This window comes from Bombina bombina, chromosome 5 (genome assembly GCF_027579735.1).
Source record: "Bombina bombina isolate aBomBom1 chromosome 5, aBomBom1.pri, whole genome shotgun sequence".
NCBI classification, from domain to species: Eukaryota; Metazoa; Chordata; class Amphibia; order Anura; family Bombinatoridae; genus Bombina; species Bombina bombina.
Genome location: NC_069503.1, coordinates 593,206,524 through 593,224,470, shown reverse-complemented (window position 1 = coordinate 593,224,470; position 17,947 = coordinate 593,206,524). Strand labels below are relative to the sequence as shown.

The 17,947-nt window shown below is 36.0% G+C and overlaps 1 protein-coding gene across 2 annotated transcripts in view; it reads left to right on the top strand.

Moving 5' to 3' along the window:
- The first annotated feature begins 209 nt into the window (after nucleotides 1-209).
- Nucleotides 210-17,947, top strand: part of TPK1 (thiamin pyrophosphokinase 1) — a 1,063,326-nt gene continuing 1,045,588 nt past the window's right edge. Inside the window, exon 1 of one of the 2 annotated variants that reach the window (XM_053714558.1) lies at nucleotides 210-295. The gene's annotated coding sequence lies outside the window, so the exon portion shown is untranslated. Of the gene's footprint in view, nucleotides 296-6,301; nucleotides 6,389-17,947 lie in introns of those variants that run through there. The other variant, XM_053714559.1, reaches the window with a different exon arrangement.

Genomic DNA, 17,947 nt, shown 5'->3' with positions numbered 1-17,947 from the left:
CCCTTTCACCCCCTGTTGGCGGCCCTGTCTATGAGATATAGAATGTCTATGTGAAATAGGAGTTTGCCAGCTACAGAAAGCTTCTCAATAATATATTACAATTATCCATGAGCGTGTCTGTACCAGTTTACAGTGGTCACAGTTTAATGTAATCTCTGACTGTGCCAGCCCCGCCCTTTATTTTCAATGCTATTTATATTAATTCCTGAGTGGGCAGCTCCAGTGTGTCTTTTCAACACCAGCTTGAAATATTTCTTGTGTACCAGTTCTTTATCTGCATTTGTCATAACCTCAGGTATGTTTCTATGTAAGAATGTGTTTAATGTATTTGTGTAGCTAAGTATGTTCTGGTGTTTATAGCTATGTATCAATTTTCCTTTGTTGTGATATAATACAGTGCTATGGTTGGACTTAGATTATAATAGATATATTGATGGGGGAGTCATTTCTTTCTCGGACCCAGGCAGCACAATGTCGAGAGCTGGCCCTGAGACCAAGGCATATCTGTATATAAAGATGTGGTTTACCTTTTCTCTTGATTATATCAGTGGGACATATGCATTCCTTTACAATCAAACGCTTCCATCTTAAACATTAAAAAGGGGTGAAAATATATAGATAAAATCATAGGACCAGAGTAATAAAGATACAACAATGTATTTAGCATAACTTAATGAAAGGTATAGAAGGGTTTAAAGATCCACTGATTACAGCTACTTACAACATTATAGGAACATATGTAACATTTGAGAAAATCAGAGCTTGTAAGTACACTGTGTTGGAAGAATAATCTTAATCATTCTCTTGGTGTGTTTTCAAAAGAATAATCTTTATCAACATTAAAAAAAAATAATAAAAAAAAGAAATACACCTTGATCTAAGGCATCACAGAGACGTCAGATCAAAATTTAAAAATGAGTATTATACTAATAAGCATCAATAATGTGCAAAGAATGAATATGATAGGTACACAAATTGATAATTCTTTGACTCAGGTAAGCAATAACATTATTTTTGTTTTGGGGAGATAAAAATGCAATTCAAACAAATAAAGAGATATCTCTAGGACCTAGAGTGGCAAATTGGTGTATGCCACCGAAAAAGTACAGTGCTTGGATAAGGATGAGACATGAAATATACACTAGGCATGTGCACTTTCTGAAATTCTGCATTTGTTTGTATAAACAAATGCCAAATATGGCGGCGGGTAGCAGCATTTTTAAATTTCAGACCTAGATTTATTTGTCATGCAACACACAAAGATCTATGCAAATACAGATCGTTGTGTGTTGCACTATTAGACAAATAAATCTGAATTAGAAAATAGGTGAATATTTGTCATTTATTTATACAAACAAATGCAGAATTTCAGAAAGTGCTCATCTAATATATACTATCAATTATTCTGAACTAGTTAGGTATCCTTCAACATGTCAGCAAGTGTGAATGAGCTTCAAAATGGAATAAACCTTGTGCTTATTTTATAATTTCACTCTTTTTCAATACAAAACACTAAAAGCTCTATAATAAAATCACCCAATGTATCTGTGTGAGTTTGTGTGTTAGAGGGTTTGTGAATGTGTAAATGAGAGGCTTTGGGCTCTATTTATCAAGGTCTGTCGGACCTGATCCAACAGTGCGGATCAGGTCCAACAGACCTCGCTGAATACGGCGAGCAATACGCTCGCCGTATTCAGCATTGCACCAGCAGCTCACAAGAGCTGCTGGTGCAACGCCGCCCCCTGCAGACTCGCAGCCAATCGGCCGCCAGCAGGGGGGGTGTCAATCAACCCGATCGTACTTGATCGAGTTGATTTCCGATGATGTCTGTCCGCCTGCTCAGAGCAGGCGGACAGGTTATGGAGCAGGGGCCATCAAGCTCCATACGGAGCTTGTTAAATAGAGCCCTTTGTGTGCATAGGTAAGAGAGAGTATGTAAGTAAATATACAGCATAGCAGAGGAGTAAGGGAGGAGATGTGTGGCTCCTGTGTGGTGAGAGCGGTGGTGGTGTCTTTTTTGCTTTTAACTGTAACTCTTAAGTTTAACTTTTAACTTTATGAAACCTGGTACGTATTCTCCCTTACTCCTCTACATTGCTGTTTTTCTGATAAAAATAGAGGCTGTCACAAGAATGCAGTGTAGTAATGGCAGTTAATTATGAACTTATTGCAATCATAAAACTCAGTATTCATCTTACAAGCAAGGCAGTAACCAAACTATGAACGTTTACTTATCTTCGGGTTTCACATTTGGCATTGATATCTGTGTACAAGGGAAGACAACAGTACAGCAATGGTCAGGTATAGCATCATCACCCTCTAGATGGGACAAAATGTTCACTCTGATGTCGCCAGATCACCTCCCCCATCGATCTAGACTGCTGTTTTACATTCTTCCACAATTCAAGCTCATATGGACCTGAAAGTTACAAACTCAGTCACTATAACCAGATTCCATCTGAGAGTGCGACCTGGTAAGGGACTGTTGTGTATACAATGCAACCAAACTTTCAGCAAAACATCTGTTAAATCAGTTGGACAATCTGACGGCTCAAATTCTCTTATGAACCTTACGTGTGCAGATGAGACATGTACATGGGTTGGACAATTATGAATACCCAATGTAAAGTGGACAATTCTCAGTATAACAATCTGCCTGACCTATATAATAATTTGTACACACACAGGATTATATATATAAAAAATACACTTTGAGTATATTGGTTTTGTGGGTATTGGGCCCACAGGTGGTTACCATCAGGGTGGAAAGGTCATTGTTATTTAGGGGTAGTCATACCAGCCATTAAACACCAATATACACAACCACAAGGGTGTATAAGAAACCAGTGATTGTCTAAAATGCAGGTCTGTCAAAAGAACTGAGATAAGGGGGCAGTCTGCAGAGGCTTTGATACAAGGTAATTACAGAGGTAAAACATGTATTATTATAACTGTGTTAGTTTTGTAAAACTGGGGAATGAAATTTTCAAGTAGATTGTCCCTTTAATACGCTTTCTACCTCTGTGATTACATTGTATCTAAGCCTCTGCAGACTGCCCCCTTATCTCAGTTCTTTTGACAGACATGCATTTTTGCCAATCAGTACTGACTCATAAATAATGCCACTGGAGTGAGCACAATGTTATATATATATTGCACACATGAACTAGCAGTGTCTAACTGTGAAAAACTGTCAGAATGCACTGAGATAAGAGCCGGCCTTCAAGTTTAGCTTTTGACAAAGAATATCAAAGGAACAAAGCAAATTTGATGATAAAAGTCTAGATCGAGGGGAAAGGTGATCTGGTGACATCAGAGAGTGAAGATTTTGTCCCATCTGTAGTGTGATGATGCTATTCCTGACCATTGATATACTGCTGTTTTCCTTTGTATGCAGATATAAATGCCATGTGTGAAATCTGAAGATAAGTTAATGTTCATAGTTTAATTCAAATTTTCTCTGTGAAATAATCACAAACAACAAAGGCGCCTCCTGGTGTAATAAAGTTGGTACAAGCAAAAAATGTGATGATCAAAATGGTACTCACAAGTGGAGCAGCACCAATTGTGCTAATTCAAACAGACTGGGATCTCTCAGTGTCCCAGCTCACTGACAAAGCAAGGATACTGGTGCCTCCAACGTCCTACTGGACCAGACAGTGGTCTGAGAAATGCATTGCTTATTGTATTTTTATATCAAGTGTTATATTATTGACACCTTGATTTTTATTTTGTTATTAAATTGTGGTTTTTACTAACCGCTTTGAGAGTCTGAGCTTATTTGGTCCAGTAGGACGTTGGAGGCACCAGTATCCTTGCTTTGTCAGTGACCTGGGACACTGAGAGATCCCAGTCTGTTTGAATTAGCACAATTGGTGCTGCTCCACTTGTGAGTACCTTTTTGATCATCACATTTTTTGCTTGTACCAACTTTATTACACCAGGAGGCGCCTTTGTTGTTTGTGATTATTTCACAGAGAAAATTTGTATCCAGATCCTGACTATCTTGACAAAGCAGCTGACTCCTTCCTTTAACTGCGACATCCTGATCGTTTACATCATATGGGACTACCATCATCTTACATAAGGTTTTGATCCTTCATGGGATATCATTGAAGAAGGTTTCATATACAGATAAGAACTTTAAGGACTTTAATTTGTCCATACTAATTGTTCAATTTATTATTTCTTCATTTTTGTATTGTACTTATATATATTCTTGTTTATACATCATTGCATATTATAGTCTGTTTATCACTAGCACTTTCTTATCAACAATTGAAATACTATTATTATTTTTTGGATTCTAAGGATATATTTTATCTTTCATGCATATGGTTTATTGCGCCCCCCCTAGAAGTAACACAGTGTTAGAGTTATAGGTCAATCTTCATAGTTTAATTACTGCCTTTCTTGTAAGCTGAATACTGAGTTATATGATTGCAATAAGTTCATAATAAACTGTTATTGTTACACTGCATTCTTGTGTCTGCCTCCATTTTTATCAGTGCTGAGGAGACCCGTTAGTGAGTGTATGAAATATATCCTTGGGCTGCAGCCCCTAGTCTTTTACCACCTACCACTGCCTCTGTATTCCATTTTATAGGGACAGTATACACCAATTTTAATTTAACTGCATGTAATAGGCACTACTATAAAGAATAATATGCACAGATACTGAAATAAAAATCCAGTATAAAACCCTTTTAAAAACTTACTTATAAGCTCCCAGTTTAGCACTGGTGATGAGGTTAGTCTGGAACACGCACTGAAAGGGGCTGAGAGCAGACCCTCCCCCCAGCCCTGCATATGAATAGATCTGTTAAACAAACAGAAGCAATGTAAAGTCTGTATACATCAGTATGCATCTAAAGCTGTGGGGCTTGGTTGGGAGTCTGAAAAACAGCACAATGTTATTTAAAAAAATAAACAAAACTATACATTTTTACAAAAACACTCCCAGATGGGCTATATCAATGCTTAATCTACAAAACATTTAGGCAAAGAAAAATCTAGTGTCCCTTTATCCCTTTAAAAATTAGTAGATAAAAAAGGAACTTGTACTATTAAGGAAGGATGCAAGAATATGACAGTTAGTTGTGTCAAAGGAGCAGAAGCTAGCAGAGAGTGATAAAAGCTAATGTTGTAGCAAAGGGAGTTTCAAAATTTTAAAAAAAGACCATTGCAATATTGCTGTACATGGGACGGAGTTAAAGGGACCCTGAACTCAATTTTTTTCTTTCATGAATCAGATAGAGCATGCAATTTGAAGAAACTTTCTAATTTACTCCTATTATCAAATTTTCTTCATTCTCTTGGTATCTTTATTTGAAATGCAAGAATGTAAGTTTAGATGCCGGCCTATTTTTGGTGAACAACCTGGGTTGTTCTTGCTGATTGGTGGATAAATTCATCCACCAATGAACAAGTGCTTTCCGGGGTTTTGAACCAAACAAATAGCTTAAATGCCTTCTTTTTCAAATAAAGATAGCAAGAGACTGAAGAAAAATTGATAATAGGAGTAAATTAGAAAGTTTCTTAAAACTGCATGCTCTATCTGAATCACGAAAGAAATATTTTTGGGTTCAATGGGAAAAACTAGGCTTTGGTGGTAAAAGGACGGAAAAAAATAAAAGTAAACTATTGTAAAGTTGAAATAAATTATTGGCATTTAAATGTATTTCTTAATTCAATTCAGAAGAGAAAGAAATCGGTATTATTCTCTTATGTTCACTAGATGTGCAAAGGAAACTTAAAGCAAAATATAGGTCTTATTTTGAAAATCTCAGAAATCTAAAACATTTTTTACATTTGTCAAATTGTCATTGAAAACATGTTCTGTCACATAAAACATAAATATGAATGAAATATTTTAACTTTGCAAAATAAGTAAGGGGAATGAATAGTGTATTACACCCTATGACATAAATGTATTGGTAAAATCTTAGCATCTGAACCCCCACGCCAATTTTTGTAGGAAAATAATGAGATATGGCTGAGAAAATGATTTAGAACGCTAAACTAAGATTTTACCAATGTATTTACAAATAAATGCACACACAGGATGAAAACTTTTCAAAGTAGGCAGAATTGCTGTGTACAATAGCCCCATCTTGATCTATATATTCCTTCGTTTACTTACGAACTGTACATCTGAAGTCTCACTACAAATAAACAGCAAATAATTAAATCATAGTAACTTTCACAAATTGAAACGAGTGTAATCGGATCACCTCAACATTTTAAAAAGCCTCTCTATTCTGATCTATGAGGCAGTTGCAGTTTTAGAAGGAATACGGTAGCAGGAAGTAAGAATCGTGTGATTGTCTGAAGGTATAGGAGAGACTGTCAGTGTGAGCTGTTTACACGTGCTCTGCTGCATATTAAGGTATAAACTGTTATTGCACACATTACTGTCTAGCTTTTTATAAAGTTACTTTTTTCCCCTTACTGTTTATTGCTGAGGAGCTATTAATTTGGACTGGCAACGACACACCCACTAGAAGATATTTTTTATCCTTTGCTGGCTTTGTGATTGCTGTGATCAGTGTAGGGAAATACATGTGATTAACTGGGCATATATATATTATGAGATGTCCATTTCTATTACAAATAGCATAACAGAACTTTTATTTTAAATCTTATTTTCTGTATTCAAAAACTACTGATTTGTCCCCTAAAATATGCTTATTGATGGTTTTACGATGAATTGGAAGGGGTGTGGTAAAACAGCCTTATTACAGTAGTATTTTTTTTTTTAAATTAAAACTAAGATTTTACCAAATATTTGTATTACTATAAAAGTAACTCTTGAGATTGTATTCAAAATGACAAGTGCGTAATAAACAAGGCTGCTTTCATCTGCATATGGATAAGGCTGTCATTCATATAAATTTCTACATTGCTCTAGGGTAGAGCAGTTTAAATGTAAAAATATTTATTTAAGACTTAAAGGGACATTGCACTTTATGAAGAAAAACATCTATATTACTTTTTAGCCATAAATAATTATATCAAGCTGTACATTAATATAATTACATTAGCACTTTTTACAAGCCTTTAGCATGAAAGCGAATCTAAGTTCAAAATGCTTTATTGGGAGCTAGATGCTGATTGGTAGTTGCAAATATATGCCTATCATTGGCTCACCTAGTGCGCATTGCTTTTTATTCAACCATTCCAAGAGAATGAAGCAAAGTTGGTAACAGAGTTAATTGGAAACTTGTCTAAAATTCTTATGTTCCATCAGAATCATGAAAAAAATAAGTTTGGTTTCATGACTCTTTAACCCTAACCCCTTAACAACCGAGGACGTGTCAGTTAGTGACCAAGGACATGCCTGGCACGTCCTCTGGGGTTTCAAGCGGTGGAAACGATGGTGATCGCTTTCAAGGTATTGCAGGGATGCCTTGATATCGGCCTCGGTAACGGCCAGCGATGGTGCCGATCATAGGTGGGTGGGAGCCATTGCAGGGAGGTGGGTGGGCGGCCCATCGCTGAGGGAAATAGGTCAGAGGGGGGGCAGATCCTGCGCAGGGGCACCGGAAGCTCACACGGGGGTGGGAGCGGGTGGGACTGCTACACTATTAAACATAAAAAGTGCAATTGATGGAGGGGTATAAATTATTATCTAAAGGGATCTGGGAGGGGGTGGGGATTAGGTTATGGAGGGGGGCAGCTACACTACAGAAAAATTTGTATTTAAACCCCCCCCCCCCCCCCAAAATGAGTTATATGGCAAACTAGGTACCCAAGATAGGTGCAAATAGGTAGTGGGGGGGGGGGTTAGAGAGCTTCTTGGGGGGGATCAGGGAGGTTGGGGGCTAAGAGGGGATCCATCACTGCTGAATATTTATTTAAAAAAAAAATAAGCCTTTTATTTTAGTACTGGCAGACTTTCTGCCAGTACTTAAGATGGCAGGGACAATTGTGGGGTGGGGGAGGGAAGAGAGCTGTTTGGGAGGGATTAGGGAGTGGGATGTGTTAGGTGGGAGGCTGATCTCTACACTAAAGCTAAAATTAACCCTACAAGCTACCTAATTAACCCCTTCATTGCTAAGTATAATACAGGTGTGGTGCGCAGCGGCATGTAGCGGCCTTCTAATTACCAAAAAGGTATGCCAAAGCCATAAATGTCTGCTATTTCTGAACAAAAGGGATCCCAGAGAAGTATTTACAACCATCTGTGCCATGATTGCACTAACTGTTTGTGAGAAACCTAAAATTGTAAAAAAGTTAGCGATTTTCTTTTTTTATTATTTGATCGCATTTGGCGATGAGATAGTGGCATGAAATATACCAAAATGGGCCTAGATCAATACTTTGGGTTGTCTACTACTCTAAAGCTAAAATTAACCCTACAAGCTCCCTAATTAACCCCTTCACTGTTGGGCATAATACACGTGTGGTGCACAGTGGCATTTAGCGGCCTTCTAATTACCAAAAAGCAATGCCAAAGCCATATATGTCTGCTATTTCTGAACAAAGGGGATCCCAGAGAAGCATTTACAACCATTTTTTGCCATAATTGTACAATCTGTTTGTAAATAATTTCAGTGAGAAACCTAAAGTTTGAGAACTAATTAACGATTTTTTTATTTGATCGCATTTGGCACCTGGTGGGCGGGGCTAATGGGGCAGCGTGTCTAAATTATGTTGGTGTGATACACAGTGATTTTGTTATAATACAATATTGTTAAAAGATACTTAGTTACAACTTAAAAGGCATTATGCGTAACTGATGTTGGTGTGATACACACAATGATTTCGCTATAACATAATACCGTAAAAAGGAATTTAGTTAAAAAGGCAGAAGTCTTAACTTATGTTGTATGTTGGTGATTCCTTTACAAAACAATACTGTTAAAATAAACATAGTTGCAACTACTTTTAAGTTCAAAAGGACACATGATAATGGTCCATATTGAGAACGTTATGTAACAATTAAGTTTTCTGTGTGGTGTGCGGTTGATATTGGTATAGGGCTTTTAGTCAGAAATCGGCTGGCTGGGTAGCCCCCAGGAAGTTTGCAGGAAGGAGGACGCCCTTGAGTGCATAGGAATGCCTGTTTTGAATGTTTGAAAATTGATGTTAACCCTATACTCTTATAGCACCCTCCATCACCTCTCATGCTTCTCCTTAGCTACCAGGCCCTATCTTTGTTTTTAACTTAGTGTTGGGTTCCAGTTTGTTATAAGGATTGGATGTGATATTCCCTATTCCTTTACCCAACTTTAGATCTATATTGTTGTTGTTTAATTTAATAAAGTGTAACATTTTAAACCACTTTCTATATATTTAGTGTATAATTCTACACTGGGCTTTAAGCCCTAAATCCTCTATATATCCTATCATTATTGGAATTCCGCACTAGGTGCAGAATTATATAACATTCTAGGTTTACTGGCCCTTTTATCGATCTAGTTAAAGGGACAGTCTAGTCAAAATTAAACTTTCATGATTCAGATAGGGCATGCAATTTTAAACAACTTTCCAATTTACTTCTATTATCTAATTTGCTCAATTCTTTAGATATCCTTTGTTGAAGAAATAGCAATGTACATGTGTGAGCCAATCACACAAGGCCTTTATGTGCAGCAACCAATCAGCAGCTGCTGAGCATATCTAGATATGCTTTTCAGCAAGTGATATCAAGAGAATGAAGCAAATTAGATAATAGAAGTAAATTAGAAAGTTGTTTAAAATGACATGCTCTTTCTAAATCATGAAAGAAAAAAATTGGGTATCATGACCCTTTAACGTATAGATGCTCACTTTCAAGTATTAGGACACAATTCATTTTATAGGGTCAAGAAATGCTTTGGTTTACTTAGAAAACTTAAAATAAATAAATACAAAATACAAAAAAATAACTGTGCATCTGGAGACATCCACAGATTCTGCAAAAAGTTGAGAATGTAATCATGGATTTAATTAAAGTGATATGAAACACATTTTTTTCTCCATGATTCAGATAGAGCATGCATAAGCCGGCTATTTTTGGTTCAGCACCTGTAAATGTAGCCACCAATCAGCAAGAGCTACCCAGGTGCTAAACAAAAAATGGGCCGGCTTTTTCATATAAAGAAACCAAGAGAATGAAGAAAAACTGATAATAGGAGTAAATTAGAAAGTTGCTTAAAATTGCATTCTCTGTCTGAATAATGAAAGAAAAAAGTTAGTTTTCATATCCCTTTAAATATATAAATGCAGTTTTAAAGTCACTGACTTGCATTTTTATGGCTAATATGTAATGTTTTTTTTTGTTCTTCATTACAGCCCAGTACCCATTTTATTTATGGGTAGTAAGAAAATATTTTAACAGGTATTTTACTAAAATACATGTTAACCCCTTCACTGCCAACTTATTTTTTTACCCCTGCGCTAAAGCCATTTTTACAGCAAGGGTTCAAAATTATCCATCAAGTAAGTAAATGTAAATTGCTCTTTAAATAATACATGAGTCAAGCCAAACATATATATTCTGATGCAAATTCAGAAAGACATACAATAAATCAATACAACTCTTATGGATGGATATTGTAGCAAAACAATGTGTAAAATTAAGTGAATGACGTAACAGGGAATCCCAGTAGTCTGCACCATCTGCAGGCACCGTGAGCTGAGGCCTAAAAGTTACTGTGTTCGTGGTGGGCAGTGCAAGATCTCCACATTGTTTGAGAAAGTTGTAGTTCTAAAATTGCGCAGCACTTACAGCCCCATACAGCAGCTCCCTATTTTACTGCTGCTTGAGAACCACTGCTTGCAAAGTAATTGTGGTTGGTATGAACTTTTATATGAATGTCTGGCAGTGAAGGGATTATGTAGTGTTATCTGTAAAAAAATATAAAAAATAAAGACAGAAATGATTATTCTTAAGAAAATCATGTAAGCAACATGAGCATATAGCTGATGAAAGTTTTCAGGTTATGTTACTATGTAAGCTGTTGGGAGGAGCATTTGACAACATTTTATACAATAGATACATAAGTATTCTGAATACCTGTATTGGTATACACGTAGAACACAAGGGCAACACAGTGTTGTCTTTCGCTTTCCTTTGTGTTTGCATAGACCAAGATCATTACAAACAGTAAGTTTGCAAGCTATCAAAGGGCAGAGGAACTTCTCTTTTATTTTTAAATAATCTGCTTTCTTTTGCTTCTACAAGGCCACCATCTGAAAGAGACTATTCTCTTGGTCTTGGAGGTTTGTAGCTGCTATGGGAACTGAGATCAAAGGGGTTGAAGAACCTCCCCATCCAGCTCCCTAGCCACTACACTGAGCTTACTGGCTGAGCTCCTTTGTGAAGTGGTGACGTCACCGGCATTCCCATGAAGCCTGGGAGTGCCACCCACTAGGCAACCAATGGATCCCCAGCCTGTAATGCGGGGAAACGCCGAAAACAGTGTTTTAACGCTGATCCACTTGCATGAGGAAGAGGCATCGTAATGCGCCTGCAGGCTGTGATCTGCATGACAAACATACACACTAATTTTTAAAAATATGCGCTAAGACCTTAATGCCTACCTCAGATATAGCAAAACACTAAAAATGCTTGAAAAGCAAAATATAAGAGCAAATCTTAAATGTGATATTATATAAGAAACAAAATAAAAATAACTATCAATGACTATCAAATAGGTAACAAAATGTTACCGATTCCAAATGCCTAGTAAAGTCAAGAATAACGGTGCTTTGAACTTAAAACTTTAAAGTCGATTACAGATCCCTTCCACAGTTTTTTCCTCTCTCCAGCGATAAACAATAAGTCCTGTCTGACGGGTTAGGATTTTAGGAAAGGGCGCTGACTTCCTATAGCCCCTACGCGTTTCGTTCAGACCTCGTCCAAAGTTTTTCAAAGGATTTAAAATGGATAGGGATTTCCTCTTCTCCGCTTCTTTTATACATAATGTTTTTCCAGTACCCTCTAGTTTAAGGCTTTTCATATGGTTCTATTGCACTGTTAAGACCACATAAAAAATACATTAAGAGCAATGAGCATACTTTTGTAATAAATAAATCCATGCATAAAATTTTTTATTTAAAACCTCACCTAAAAAAGCTGACATATTAATATGGGTAGAGATAGCAAATCATTAAAAATATTTAAAATAAATATAATCGTGTATAATACTAAGCTAATAGATACAAAAAATTGGAATAGATACAAAAAAGGAGTAGATATTTAAACAAAAACAATTAATGCAACAAAAAATACTTTGATACAAGAAATGAATTGATGCTACAAAAGATACTTAAAGGGGCAGTCAAGTCCAAAAAAAACTTAAATAGGGAATGTAATTTTAAACAACTTTCCAATTTACTTTTATCACCAATTTTGCTTTATTCTCCTTGGTATTCTTAGTTGAAAGCTAAACCTAGGAGGTTCATATGCTAATTTCTTAGACCTTGAAGACTGCCTCTAATCTGAATTCATTTTGACCACTAGAGGGCATTAGTTCATGTTTCATATAGATAACATTGAGCTCATGCACGTGAAGTTACCCTGGAGTGGGCACTGATTGGCTAAAATGCAAGTCTGTCAAATGAACTGAAATAAGGGGGCAGTTTGCAGAGGCTTAGATACAATGTAATCACAGTGGTAAAAAGTGTATTTCTATAACCGTGTTGGTTATACAAAACTTGGGAATGGGTAATAAAGGGATTATCTTTCTTTTTAAACAACAAAAATTATGGTGTTGACTGTCCCTTTAAATACAAAAACATTATTCCACATTGATATCCCCATTTGCATCTCCACACACAAATAAGAAAGTGTATTAAATTGGCTATACAAACCAATAACGTTTACATATGCGCCGGAATATCAAGATCTTTATTAAGACCCCTAGGGTGCATGCTCCCTAGTTTAAATATCCAGTAAGTTTCTTGTAGTTTTAATATAAGTAACCTATCCTTACGTGTAGAAGGTTTGTTTGAACAAATGGCCGAAAAACTGTATTTTGAAATAGCTCACTATTCTTGCTTTTCTTGTATTGAACAAATAGCATTTTTCATGTGAATTATATATTTTTTTACAATACCCCTTTAAATATTTTAGGTATGCCATTTTAAAATAAGATGTACATAAAATTGCTTTTTTTTACACCAGTTTTATTTCACAAGTAAGTTCAGTAAGCCTTGTTCAGAACTTGCTCTGCAGTGTCTGCTGCCTGACATTACCCATATGTTTAACCTCATAAATAAAATGCTGTTACATTAGACCATGTTATTATTGTGCTATTAGGTCCTTTTAACACCAAGAACTGAACTAATGTGCCCTTGTTGCATTTAATCAGCACTTTCAGTGCTTTTTCTTTGAGTTGACCGCACAAATCATGTATTTTTTTTTCAGCAGATAATGCACTTTTTGAAAATATCTTTAGTCTGCAGAAATAACCAAAACTGGCAGAAAGATGCCATGAAGAATGCAAAACTAGTGATTTGTTGTGTCATTTTTATAGTCTAGTAAATAAAAATGTGACTTATGTGAGTCATTATTTTCTAAGAATTGCAATAAACAGATTATGGTTCAGCTTTTAGCATTAATTTACCTTCCAAAAAACACCAACATTTAGGATTCAATACCTATGTTTTCTAATAAAAATTAGAAGGTACAAAATATTTGTAACTTTGCATCACCTTGCACTCCATGCAGAAAATAAGAAGAAATACAATATTAGATACATTTTGAAGACTGCATAAAAATTGTGTGTGACAATTAATCTTGACAATGTAGGCATGAGTATTTATGTCTGAAATCTTACAGGACCCCAAAATATTTGGAGTTATTTCACATTATTATAAACCAGATAAATTTGAAGAGCCTAGTTTTTTGCCCTTTTTAAATATGGGGTGCCATGTCCATCTGCGTAATGGGGTCATTTGTCGGATTATGGGGTGTATACAAGAGGTCTGTTTATGGGTAAATTTTTTGGTTCTTATCTACCGTCAAAGTCTATGTTTTAGAAAACAGAGCATACCTAGTAGAACAATTCAACCCTTGATAGGAACCCTCTGCTACCTAGATGGGCATAATATCTATCATTCCAAATCTCGGAATCCCCTCTTTTATATAAATGGGATTTGTTTGTGGAATGTGTTGTCTTTATGTATGAAGGCCACAGTAACCTTAGGTAAATGATTACCTTCTTATCATCTTATGCAAATTGATTACTATTGACAGGAGACCTTGCAGTAGAAAATAGTATTCTCCACTTTCTACAGTGTGGGTCGTATACACCTCTGTTGCAGTACAGAGGGAGTTAGTGGTTCTGAAAAAGCCTCCTTATAAAATGATAAATGATCTCTGGTTCTTAGTGAGGTTAGTGATCGATCACTATTACAATGATGACCATCTGCATGTTAGTGGGGTATGTGTCCCTTGTTATATAATAAATAAGATAAGGATGTGGTAACTGTTCACTGTTCTCCAGGGTGATCACATGCATTTAAAGTGGCCAATTGACCTATCATGAAAGAGGGAGTTCCCCTAAATTAAATGAGGGATCACTTGAATCTTTGTGTTCTATAAGCTGCTTCTTGGTGTCCCATTCATACAAGTTATGTAGAATAGTAATTCAACTTCCTCTGCCTCTTGACACATTCTTAGTGAGCTGTTCTTTACACTAAAGGTTATGGAAAGGCTACCTAGAATAACATAACATAGGAGCTGGGGAGAGACCCATTAGACACAGGGGCGCATTTTGGCCTAGGCAAACAAGGCACTTGCCTAGGGTGGCAGATTGGGAAGGGGCAGCACTTTTTTTGTGGCTATATTTGTAAGAAGCGTACAGTTATTTTAGAAGTATTATACAGGTATATAATGAGATATTTTGCCAAAAGAGCTTACTTTCTAGGGGAGTATAATAAGACACTGCCCATGGAGCTTACAGTTTAGAGGTATCTCTGAACCTTTAATTTATTTAGCCAGCTACTGCCTTTATGCGTATATGTGTTTGTGCATGTGTGTATGTGTATAACTGTGTGTTTGTGTCTGTGTGTGTGCAAGTGTTTTGCAAGTCCTTGTGGACATACTGGAAAGGCCATGAAATTTTTTTATATATCTTTCCTCCCTGACCAAAAAATATTATTGGGGGTGAGGGGGCAACAGAATTGTTAGTGTCTTTGGCAGCACAAAACCTAAATACGCCACAAGACCTCTTAGTGAATTTTACACATTTATTAGGCTGTCTGGCCATTCAGAGACAGTATAATATGTTAAACTTCAATACAATATTGACTATTAGATGGTTTATAAAAATAAAATAGGCAGATCAAGGTGAAAGTGTGATTAAATGTACATAATGTAAAAAATAAACTGTCATGATTCAGATAGGGCCTGCCATTTTAAAAAAACTTTCCAATGTACTTTTATCATCAATTTTGCTTTGTTCTCTTGATATTCTTAGTTGAAAGCTAAACCTAGGAGGCTCATATGCTAATTTCTTAGCCATTGAAGGTTGCCTCTTATCTGAATGCATTTTGACATTTTTCACAACTAGAGGGCATTAAATAATGTGTGCCATATAGATAACATTGTGCTCATGCACGTGGAATTACCTAGGAATCAGCACTGATTGGCTATAATGCAAGTCTGTCAAAAGAACTGAAATAAGGGGGCAGTCTGCAGAACCTTAGATACAAGGTAATCACAGAGGTAAAAAGTGTATTATAACTGTTGGTTATGCAAAACTGGGGAATGGGTAATAAAGGGATTATCTATCTTTTTTTTTTTTTTTACATTTTTTTTATTTTATTTTTTATAATCTTTTATTGAGGTTATGCACAAAGACAACAAAAGAAAAGAGAGCATACATTAAATGTCACATGACATAAATGATATAGTTTTTCATGAGTTGCATTACAATGATAAAGCTAGCAAACCGATAGGATGACAAGTTATGAGCTCTTGAAACCTCCATTTTATAGTTTTAAAAGCTTCTATGGACGACTAATGGTCTGGCCAGCACTGGGCCCTTTGATATAGGAAGCACTGGTGAAGTAAGTTAGTCGTATCAACAACCCCAGAGGGTCTAATGACACATAGTAAATCTAACGATTCAATGGTAATAATAAAAGTTGTATATAATAAATTGAACAATAGTAATAACATATAAACTTAAATGAAATCTGAAAAAGTTTATCAGCGGGTAAACAACACTTGATGTGTTAGAATATCCACTGTTTTGAAGTGGAATCTCAGTGTATACAAGTTTCAAGTAGTGGTTACAAGACGGGCCACTTTGGGGCCAATTAATTAATGGTTATAAGCATGAACTGAGAACAATATATGAATTATAGGAGCGGTTTAGACATGGCATAGGGAAAAAAATCTGGGGGCACATATCTAATGCTTACCACTGTGAGATAAATTGTCAAACAAACTAGACACTAGAATAATACTAAGATTCCTCTAGTGTTGTAACTGAATGCCACTTTCACCTGCAAATGTAGGTCCTTATAACAGTACAGGTGGCCCTCGTTTTACAACGGTTCAATTTACACCGTTTCAGAATAACAACCTTTTTTTTTCAGTCATGTGACTATTGAAAAGCATTGAGAAGCAGTTCATTTATTAAAATAACCAGTAGGTGGAGCTGTCCGCTTGTGTTGCAGCAAAGCCATGCAAGCTGAAATGAATCAGTTTAACCAGACCTGAGCTATTGAGTAGATTTCAAAGGAACAAGATCTTCCTGTCTATAACTCAGTCCAGATTGGAATGCATAGAAAGAACTGTTTGCAGAAAAATGCAAGTGAAGTCTGTGTTGTGATTATTTTATTAGGTTTATAATGCTGTTTAGCATTTAAAGTCTACATTTCAAAGCTTTTAAAATAATGTATTAGGTGTTATGACAATTTTGAGAGGGGCCTGGAACCTATCTCCCTCACTTCCCATTGACTTACATTATAAACTGGGTTTCAATTTACAACGGTTTCGATTTACAACCATTACTTCTGGAACCTAACCTAACTGAGGGCTACCTGTATACAAAATTTGTGAGCATGTGTTCTAACTTAGCTGTAACTTAGCTGCGTTATAGTCTACTTTAGTTTATATACTCGAGATGAACACCTCTCAATATTGCTGGATCGACTATATGCTCCTAATCACTATCTGTATAATTCAGGAGGAGACTTCTATTGCCAAACATAGGAAATATTATATGGGGTATTGTAAATATAACTGTAACGGGAGTTTACATCCACATTTGTATCTGTATCTGGGCTATCGTATTGTAGGTCGGAATAGACCCTACAGATATAGCCCTTCTTACGTCTGTGTTATGTATTATAAGATAGGCTAGTTGATGTTGTTATGAGTTGCTACTGAGGATGCCCGCTCTTTCTCCTGCCGCTGAGGGAGACCGAGGAAATATGTCTTTGTGGATAACAGTCAAAACAATTTAGTTCAATATAGTGCTCTACACAACATTAAACAAGAGTTAAAGTAATATTGAGTGCATTTACATAATGAGTTGGTGATGTCACATAATCTTTGGGCATATAGTTAGCGTACCATGGAGATATTAAAATAATGCTGTATATAGAAGCTTAATTATATAGTAGGAGCTTGAAATCAAATAAAGGAGTATATTGAAGCTACTAGTCATGATAAGAGTTTAATACTGACATATGCTTATGCAGAGTATACCATCAGACTATTCATAAGAAGGAGACAATGTAGTTAAATTGGGCATCGAATTAAGGATGGTAAGAGACTGTATTTAGTATCTTATTAAGCTAAATCGATATGAGTACACAAATTTAATATAGGACATTCAACGTATATAATATATATGAATGTACCTGTACTTTATGTGACCAGATCAACAAGAGGAGAGATAGAACACACAGAACTTGGTATTTAAGAGGGCATATAGACCAACAACAGGAACGTGTTACTACATATATACAGTAAACTAATTATTTTATAGAGTCCATC